The following is a 10,760-nucleotide window of genomic DNA, read 5'->3' as shown; positions in this document are numbered from 1 at the left end:
TGTGCAAGTATTTTTCCAACTGAGTGTATTTCTATCCTTTAAAATAGGATAGAATCTATAATGCACAGATACCCAGGAGTGGAGTTGCTGGATCATATGCTAGTTCTATTGGTAGATCTTTGAGGAACATTCATATTGTCCACAATGGCTGTACTAATTTACATTCCCACCACAGTGTAGAAGAGTTCCCTTTTCACCACAGTCTTGCCAGCACTTACCACATTTTATTATTTCACTCTCAGCCAACCTGACTAGGGTTACATGGTATCTCATTATGGTTTTGATTTGCCTCTCCCTTATGATAAGGGATGTTGAGATTTTTTTCATGCTTTTGGAGTATTTGTATGTCTTCCTTAGAGAGTTGTCTGTTCAGCTTATTTTCCTATCTTTTAATTGGGTTGATTTTCTTTTCCAGGTGAGCTGCTTGAGTTCCATGTATATTCTGGTTACCAGGCCCTTATGTGAGTTATAGTTTGCAAATATATTCTCCCATTATGAGGGTTGCCAATTCAGTCTAATTCCTGTTTCTTTGTGCAGAAGCTTTTTAACCTCATGTGGTCCCACTTATCTATTTTTGGGATTATTGCCTGTGCTTTGGGGGTCTCATTTAAGTAGTCTTTGCCTACTCCAATGCCTCCAAAAGTTTCCCCTGTGTTACATCTCAGTATTTTTTTTTATTTTTTGGATAGGTTTTTGCTATAAAGCCCATGTGCTTTATAGATTGACATTTCGATTATATTAATTCTTCTAATACAAGAACATGGGATGTTTTTCCATTTTCTTGTGTCCTTTTGAACTTTTTTTAAAAAAGTTTTTCATAGTTTTCCTTGTAGAGGTCTTTCACTTCTTTGGCTAGGTTTATTCCAAGAAGATTTATTCTGAATTCCATCTTTGATTCCTAAAACATCTGCTCAATACTTTAACAGCTCCATAATTGTAGTGTCTTTACCTATAACCAGTTTAGCTCAGTGCTTATTAGCTCCAGTTTTGTAGAGACATTTGAAGGAACAATGAGCTATAATTGCCAAGTTCTTTGAACTCCTTGGATAAAAGATGCCTATAAGGGAAAGCATTGTTACTATCTATCAGACAGAAAATTGTTGACAGCCAAAAAGAAACCAGCAAGACATAAAGTATGTAAGACTCCACACAGTTTTGCAATATTTCAATTTATGATCTGGATATAAATTAAATGAGTGTGATGCTGCATAAGCACAGCATCTTTGATCTATAATGACCAGAGCACTATCCAAACATAAAGACATTCATTGTGGAAATGCCTTGTGGGTTCATATGTCACAAGTAGCAGCCATTATAGTTCTCTCTTTTAATTTTTTCCCTAAAAGTCACCACCAGAGTTAGTGTAAAATCCTGGAAAGACAATATAACTATTGGGTCAGTCCTGCTAGTCTTCTTTCTTTTCACCCAAACAAGCAAACTAAACATCTCTAAGTCGAAATACAAACTATGAACATAAAGGTGAAGAGGAGAAGTTCTTCAGAGAAATTTTACAGCTTAAATAAAATAAACTGCAAACTTTTATTTCTAGGTAGATATTTTATCTACTTTTTATTTTTAGTATAGGACAAATTGAGTACTCTGTGGATTGTTTTGACTAAAGCAGAAAAAGAGAGAAAAGGAAATGAAGATAAATATGAATAGGGACTTTTGGTGAAATAGAAACAAAAACAAGAGGGAAATTTATAGGTTCATTTTTTTTAAAGAATTATTTTATTTAACTTTTATTTATTATTATTGTTTTTAAATATTTCCAGACACACACACACACACACACACACACACAGAAAAAGATAGAGAAGAGGAAAGTTGAGAAAGCAAGCCTTTAGTTCCAGGACTCAAACCATGGTCGGCCATGTGAGAGTCCAACATCCTTAACCACCACACCACCTGCCAGTCCCTCATTTATTTTTTAACTTTCATTGGAAACCATTTATATTTTTGGCATCACTAAAATAACTTCTTGTAGGAGTGGGGAGAGAGAGAGAGGGAGAGAGGGAGAGAGAGAGAGAGAGAGCCCAAAGCCCAGAGTCAACTATCCCGGGTCTTTTTTTTTTTTTTTTTTTTAATGCCAGAAGTCGTGTGCACTAGCCAGGAAGAGACAGAAATAAAGAGAGAAAAGGAGCCTGAACTGAGAAAGCACCCTGTCCCAATGGAGTATAGTCATGCAGCAATCCCTTCTCCTCTATTTCCCTATCCTGTTAGGTTTTGGGGCATGCAAACAAATGCACAGCCACCAGGGCCAGGATTAAAACTGTGGTAAACCATGTGGAATCCAACTCCCTTAACCACTAGGCTAGGGGCTAACTCCAAATGTCTTAATTTCTTTCAAAGTCAGAAGAAATAATTATATAATCTAGTCTGTATTAAATTTGTCTTTATACCAACACAGTTGTAAGAGACAGTTTTTAATATTTTATATGGTGGAAGATGTCCATAACGGCAAAAGTACCAGGGACCCATAAAGTCAGAATTTGGCCCTAGAAATGTCTTCTCTCAGATTTTAAAAAATCTTTTTAAAAAAAATATTTATTTAATTTTATTTATTCATTCATCTATTTTAAATTTGACAGAGAGAGACACAGAGAGAGAAAGAGAGAGAGAGAGAAGAAAAGTGAGAAAGCAAGCCACCAGGTCTGGAACTCAAACCATGATTAGCCATGTGGAAGTGTCCAGCACCTTAACCACCATGCCACCTGCTGGCCCCAATCTCTCAGATTTTATTTTTTAAGTTTATTTCTTTCTTCCATGAGAGAGAAAGAGAGAAAGAGAGAGTCATTTTTAACAAAGGCTTCATGCCATGATCTAACCAATCCTAGCTGTAGTCAGCCCAGAACAGGTACACTTGTAAGCCAACTGTGCATAAGAAGGTCCCAAGATATGGGCCTGGGACCCTCCCGTGTGGGCCAAGCATAAGAGAACATTGCATAACTACTGTGCCACCATGTGATGTTCCCTTAAATATTTCGAGAGAAGCTTGCTAAGGATATATTGGTCAATTTATTTATTCTACCCAGATACTAGCAAATCCCACAAAAGCAACGAAATATAATGTATTGAAAAGATATCCAATATGCTGAATGGAGCAAGCTGAGTTAAAAAAGGAAAAAAAAAAAAAAAACACTAGAGAATTTTCAACAAAGGTGTTGCAAGTAGGGAAACACATTCAAGAAAGCTGAATTCTGAACAGTGGTCAAAGTGAAACTTCCGAGAGTTTTAGAACTAGTGGTATCAGAATATTTGAGAATGGAGTGAAGGTAGGGCTAATGTTGGGGAATTGGTTCGAGGTTCATTTAAAAAGAAGTTAAACACTGAGTTCACACTTCTGTTTCTCCTGCGCTGTGGTATAAGACCTGATGTCTATTCTCTGAACAGTCTAAGAGGGTCTTTGGAAGAGGAAACATCAAGCACGATTAGAGTGGGCATGCTGTATTGTACGCAAAGGGATTAAATGGAAGCTCACACACAGTATGAAAGTCAATGCCCCGCCTTCTTCCAGCCATCCTTTCAGAAAGTTGGCCATTCTGTGTTTACACTAAGTGCTGGAGATTAGTGGTCTTTTCTAAAAGTAATTTTATTGGTATCCTTCAGCACAATGATCTAATCTGAGGCCATATTTTAAAATTATGATCTATAAACCTGAACTATTTTTTTGGGGGGGGAGAAATTTTTACAATAGGGCATGTGCACTAACGACAGAGACAGAAAGTGAGAAATCACTCCCCAGGGGAGATGGCCGTGTCACAATACATTTTCCTTTCGGGATTTTGGGCATCCATGAACACAAGCCTGGAGTGAGTTTTAAGCTGTCAGGTCTGGGACTTGAACTGCGGTCGGCAATGTGGGAGTCTAGTGACATAACCTCCATGCCATCTGCTGGTTTCAAGGTCAGAACTTTTTTTTTTTTTTTTAATTTTATTTATTTATTTTTTTGGAGAGGTTTTTGCTACAGGGCATGTGCACTCGCCAGACAGACACAGAGGGAGACATAGAGACAGAAAGCGAGAAATCACCCACCAGGGGGGATGGTCACGCCGTAATCCCTTCTCCTCCATTCTCCTCTCGGGATCTTGGGCACAAACGCACACGTGCCCGGCGTGAGTTTTAAGCCACCAGGTCCAGGACAAGAACCGCGGTCGACTACGTGGGAGTCCGGGGACACAGCCATTATGCTAACTGCTGGTTCCCAAGGTCAGAACTTTTGATATGCTTTTTTTTTTCTGTCCCATTTTAGACTTTGAGCAGAAACCTATAAATTAGCATAAATTGAGGAAAGAAGCAAGTAGAAAGTAACAGAGAAACAGAATACAAATTTTTGTTTTTGTAATAGGGCATGTGTGCTTGCGAGAAAGACAGAGAGAGACAAAAAGTGAGAAATCACACCCTAAGGGTGGATGGCCACACCACAATCCCTTCTCCTCTGTTCTCTCGGGATCTTGGGCATACATGCATGGGATCTTGGGCCCAGTGTGAGTTTAAGCCACCAGGTCTAGGACTTGAACTGTGGTCAATTACACTGGAGTCCAGTGACACAGCCATTTTGCCATCTGTTGGTCCCCAGAATACAAATTTTTAATTTTTACTTTTTAGAGAGATTTTGCTGTAGGGCATGTGCATTCCCCAGAGAGACAGAGAGAGATTGAGATATCATCCCCCCATCCCCATCCCAGGAGGGCTGCCCTTACTGCAATCTCTTCTTTATTCTCCTCTTGGGATTTTGGGCATGCATGTGTGTGCGCCCAACATGAGTTTTAAGCCACCAGGTCCAGGATTTGAACCATGATTGACTACATGGGAGTTCAATAACGTAACTGTTACACCATCTGCTAGTCCCGAGAATACAAATATTTTAAGAAGCCACCAGTAAAATCCTCAATTTGATCTATATAAACTTATTACGTTTGTGTATTCAAATTAAAATAGAATCTGCTTTACTAAGAATCTGAAGAAAGATTCTGGGTCACTGGTTATGGGCTGTGTGTGGCATAAACCAAAAATGTACTTTTTTTAATCCATAAAACCAATGTACTTGTAATAAAATTAGAGTGCACTAGTAAGAAATCTCCCTTCTTATTAAGAATGGCATTATCATTTTTCCAGAAAACATGGAAATCGGTAGTGTCATGTATGATAGCAAATATCTTACTTTATATGCCTTCATAGTCCAGACTAGGAAGAGGTAAAAATCCTTTAATTCTTTTTTTTTTTTTGGAGAGGTTTTTGCTATAGGGCACGTGCACTCTCCAGACAGACGGAGAGAGATAGAGAGACAGAAAGCAAGAAATCACCCCCTCAGGGGCGATGGCCACGCTGCAATCCCTTCCCTTCCGTTCTTCTCTTAGGATCTTGGGCACTCATGTACATGCACCTGGTGTGAATTTTAAGCCACTGGGTCCAGGACGCGAGCCACGGTCGACTACATGGGAGTCCAGTGACATAGCCATTGCGCTAACTGCTGGTCCCAAAATCCTTTAATTCTTAAGTGTAAGTTAATCTTTGAATGTGATTGTAGGACTTTAATCATGTGTGGGTGTGCTGACACAGCCAGTACTGTTGAGAAATTTTTGTAAGGGTGGATGTTTATTAACCACAGTTATTTATGTTTCTATAATTATTATGTTCTTGATGGACCAGGAATCATCTTTCTGCAGGTTTAGAGGCTATACTATGTGGGGTGCTTGGTGCTTTCGTAAGACAGAACAACTCATTTAATGGTTGTCAACTGGTTGTTAGCTTGGTCTGAGGACATAATACAATGAATAATTTGTATGTCCTAGAATTAGTGAGGCTATCTTATTACAGCTTCCCAGGAGACATAATTTCCAAGCTGACAACAGCTACAAAGGTATTTAAAAGTATCATTAGTACATTTCACATAACTGCATAATCTAGGTATTATATACATTAAATAATTTAGTCACAAGCCAAAGTCTAAAGAAAACTTTAAATAACTATTTTTTAAAATTATTTAATTTAATTTGCTATTATTATTTATTTTTTTAATTTGACCAGCGAGAGACAGAGAGAGAGAGAAAGGGAGAGAGGAAGCAAGCTGCCAGGTCTGGGATTTGAACTGCAGTTGGCCATGTGGGAGTTTAGGAGTCCAGCACATTAACTACCATGCCACCTGGAGGCCCACAACTTCATATAATTTTTTAGAGAACAATATTTCCCTAAATAAGATAAACTTTTTTTCAAAGCTACTTAAATCTTAGAATAATACATTATTAAAATTCTCTTTATTAGCTACCATTTACTGAGTAGTTTCTATGGGCTAGGCATAGTGCCAAGTATTGTTTTTGTGTTTAGCAATCTAAAGACATAGAAAACATTATGTTAGCAAAATTTATGTGTTAGTATGTATTATTTTATTTCAATTTATTTATTTATTTATTTATTGATTGATTATTTTAATTTGGCCAGAGAGGGACAGAATGAGAGATGGGGGGAAATGAGAAAGCAAGTCACAGGTCCAAGACTCAAACTGTGGTCGGCCATGTGGGAGTCCAGCGTCCTTAACCACCATGCTACTTGCCGGCCTCTGTAAATTTATATTTTTAGAAGCACGTTGTAAAAACAGGTAAAGGCACAATGATTTTTTTTTTAATTGCATGGATATTTACCTAATCTTTATTAACACATGATATAGAAAATAAAAATGTAATCAAATGCTTGACAACTACTATGTGCTGTACTTACGCTAGGTTTGAATGTGTTCCCTCCCCATTCATCTGTTAAAATTTCATGAACCGGGATCAGAAGATAGCATAATGGTTATGTTGCTAGACTACCACATGGCCAACTGTGGTTTAAGTCCCAGACCAGCAGCTTGGAACTCATGCCACATGCGTGTGTGAGTGCCCAAAATCCAGGGAGGAGAATGGAGGAGAAGAGATTGTGGTGTGGCCATCCCCCCAGGAGTGGTTTCTCACTTTCTGTCTCTCTGATGAGTGCATACACACTATAGCAAAACTCTAAAAAAAGCAAGACAAATTTGATGAGCCAGGGGCTGGCATGCAGCATGGTGGTTAAGGCGTTGGACTCCCACGTGGCCAGTTTGAATCCTAGATCAGGCAGCTTGCTCTTACTCCCTGCCCTCCTCACCCAATCTCTCTCTGGTCAAATTAAAAAATAAATAAATAAATAAAATTAAGTAAATAATTCTTTTAAAAAATCCCATGAGCCATTGTGAAGGTATTAAGAGAGTGGAAACTCGGGGCCAGGAGGTGGTGTGGTGGTTAAAGACGCTGGACTCCCACTTGGTCTACAGTGGTTTGGGTTCTGGACCTGGTGATTTGTGTTCTCACTTTCCTTCTCTCTGCCTTTCTCTGATCAAACTGGAAAATAATCATATGTCAAGTTAAATAAAAATAACTCTTAACAAAAAGAGTGGGAATTTAATTTAACTATGGGATTAAGAAGTAATTTAATTTAACTATGGGATTAAGAAGTAGAGCCTTTGGGAACCAGCAGTTAGCGTAATGGCTATGTCGCTGGACTCCCCACGTAGTTGACCGCGGTTCATAACTGCATAATCTAGGTATTATATACATTAAATAATTTAGTCACAAGCCAAAGTCTAAAGAAAACTTTAAATAACTATTTTTTAAAATTATTTAATTTAATTTGCTATTATTATTTATTTTTTTAATTTGACCAGCGAGAGACAGAGAGAGAGAGAAAGGGAGAGAGGAAGCAAGCTGCCAGGTCTGGGATTTGAACTGCAGTTGGCCATGTGGGAGTTTAGGAGTCCAGCACATTAACTACCATGCCACCTGGAGGCCCACAACTTCATATAATTTTTTAGAGAACAATATTTCCCTAAATAAGATAAACTTTTTTTCAAAGCTACTTAAATCTTAGAATAATACATTATTAAAATTCTCTTTATTAGCTACCATTTACTGAGTAGTTTCTATGGGCTAGGCATAGTGCCAAGTATTGTTTTTGTGTTTAGCAATCTAAAGACATAGAAAACATTATGTTAGCAAAATTTATGTGTTAGTATGTATTATTTTATTTCAATTTATTTATTTATTTATTTATTGATTGATTATTTTAATTTGGCCAGAGAGGGACAGAATGAGAGATGGGGGGAAATGAGAAAGCAAGTCACAGGTCCAAGACTCAAACTGTGGTCGGCCATGTGGGAGTCCAGCGTCCTTAACCACCATGCTACTTGCCGGCCTCTGTAAATTTATATTTTTAGAAGCACGTTGTAAAAACAGGTAAAGGCACAATGATTTTTTTTTTAATTGCATGGATATTTACCTAATCTTTATTAACACATGATATAGAAAATAAAAATGTAATCAAATGCTTGACAACTACTATGTGCTGTACTTACGCTAGGTTTGAATGTGTTCCCTCCCCATTCATCTGTTAAAATTTCATGAACCGGGATCAGAAGATAGCATAATGGTTATGTTGCTAGACTACCACATGGCCAACTGTGGTTTAAGTCCCAGACCAGCAGCTTGGAACTCATGCCACATGCGTGTGTGAGTGCCCAAAATCCAGGGAGGAGAATGGAGGAGAAGAGATTGTGGTGTGGCCATCCCCCCAGGAGTGGTTTCTCACTTTCTGTCTCTCTGATGAGTGCATACACACTATAGCAAAACTCTAAAAAAAGCAAGACAAATTTGATGAGCCAGGGGCTGGCATGCAGCATGGTGGTTAAGGCGTTGGACTCCCACGTGGCCAGTTTGAATCCTAGATCAGGCAGCTTGCTCTTACTCCCTGCCCTCCTCACCCAATCTCTCTCTGGTCAAATTAAAAAATAAATAAATAAATAAAATTAAGTAAATAATTCTTTTAAAAAATCCCATGAGCCATTGTGAAGGTATTAAGAGAGTGGAAACTCGGGGCCAGGAGGTGGTGTGGTGGTTAAAGACGCTGGACTCCCACTTGGTCTACAGTGGTTTGGGTTCTGGACCTGGTGATTTGTGTTCTCACTTTCCTTCTCTCTGCCTTTCTCTGATCAAACTGGAAAATAATCATATGTCAAGTTAAATAAAAATAACTCTTAACAAAAAGAGTGGGAATTTAATTTAACTATGGGATTAAGAAGTAGAGCCTTTGGGAACCAGCAGTTAGCGTAATGGCTATGTCGCTGGACTCCCCACGTAGTTGACCGCGGTTCGTGTCCCGGACCTGGTTGCTTAAAACTCATGCTGGGCCCGTGTGCGTGAGTGCCCAAGATCCGGAGAGGAGAATGGAGGAGAAGGGATTGCGGCGTGACCATCCCCCCTGGGGGGTGATTTCTCGCTTTCTGTCTCTATGTCTCTCTCTGTCTGTCTGGTGAGTGCACGTGCCCTATAGCGAAAATCTCTAAAAAAAAAAAAAAAAGGATCCAAAAGGTAAGGACTATAAACTACTAGGAAAGTGATTTGGATTAGAATTCTTTCAGGTACTTTGTAAAATATACTCTAGTAAGGGATGAAATGAACCCTGAAGGGTAGGTTTGGTTTCTTCTAGAGTAGACACCAAGGTAGAAACATTTTAACAAATGTGTGCTACTGTGAACCCTTTAATATTAAGAAGAATTCCAAAAAACAGGGTAGGAGAGATCTAAACAACTTCAGTAAGTGATCTTTGCCACTTAATTTCACAAAGTATAATGTGGTGAGCAAAGATTTCAATTTCAAATATTACTGTGCTGCAATTACATCCAGCAGAAGTCATGTTTTCTCAACTAATAGGAGCCCTCTATCCATTGCTCATGTTGACTCACATCTATGCGTTTTAGATAGGCCAGTATTCCACTTGAATTAAATTAGAATCGCTGGAGTGAGACTCAGGCACTGGCATTTCAGAAAAGTTCTCCAAATAATTTTCATGTGCAGCCAGGATTGCAACCCACCAGACTAAATTGCAGTTGGGCAATTTTGGTCTTCCTGATAACGGGTTTCTTTGCCCCGTCTCTTTTCTGGTTCGGTAAACAAGAATCTTCCAAAATTATTTTCATTAGCTTCCACTTACTGAGTACTTACTAAGTGCCAGGCATGGTGCCGAGCATTTTTTGTGCATTACCTCATCTAGTTGTCATAGCAACCCCAAGGTACGAGCTATTTCTAAACCATTTGCCAATTACTGCCACACTTCGAAGCCCTAGCTCTATTTCATTGCACCACACTGTTTTTCTCCCTGAGTTCACTTCTGATATGGAACTGTTGTGCAATCCAGTCTCTGCAGTCATAAATAAACGCTATTTGGGATGAGCAATCGAGAACAAGCAGCAAAATGACACAAGAACAAATGTGGCTGGTACCAGGAAGCGGAAGCGAAATTGCAGGGTTGACGAGACGCTCAAGGTCTCTAATCCTGCGACCCCTTACCCACCCTCATGCCCTTAACCATCCCTGCTTATCTCCACATTTAAAAGTCATTGGTGGTCAATTTCAGGGATAGACTAACTTTTAAATGTAAGGGACAAACTCGGTTTTTCCGAAATTCGTGGCTGCGGTTTAGAGGTTCAGTCATTCCTGGAGCCGAGAAGAGGTTCGCGCCTTCTGTATCAGCGCGCCTGACTCCCAGAGCAGAGGTGCCCTTCGCACCCAGGTGGGAGACCTGGCTCTGCCGCAAACCGCGGAGGCGCGACCTGCGGATGCTGGACCCCACCCTCACACCCCCGGCGGGGCGGCTGCGTTAGCGGCTCTGCAGGGTCTAGGAGAAGGTGCTCGCGCTGGCCGGCGCCGTGTCCAAGGGGAGCGCACGCCGCCGCTTCGGCCGTGGGGGGCCGG

Source organism: Tupaia chinensis, unplaced genomic scaffold (genome assembly GCF_000334495.1).
Source record: "Tupaia chinensis unplaced genomic scaffold, TupChi_1.0 Scaffold147185_1, whole genome shotgun sequence".
Classification (NCBI taxonomy): domain Eukaryota; kingdom Metazoa; phylum Chordata; class Mammalia; order Scandentia; family Tupaiidae; genus Tupaia; species Tupaia belangeri.
Note: the sequence above shows the minus strand (reverse complement) of the source record.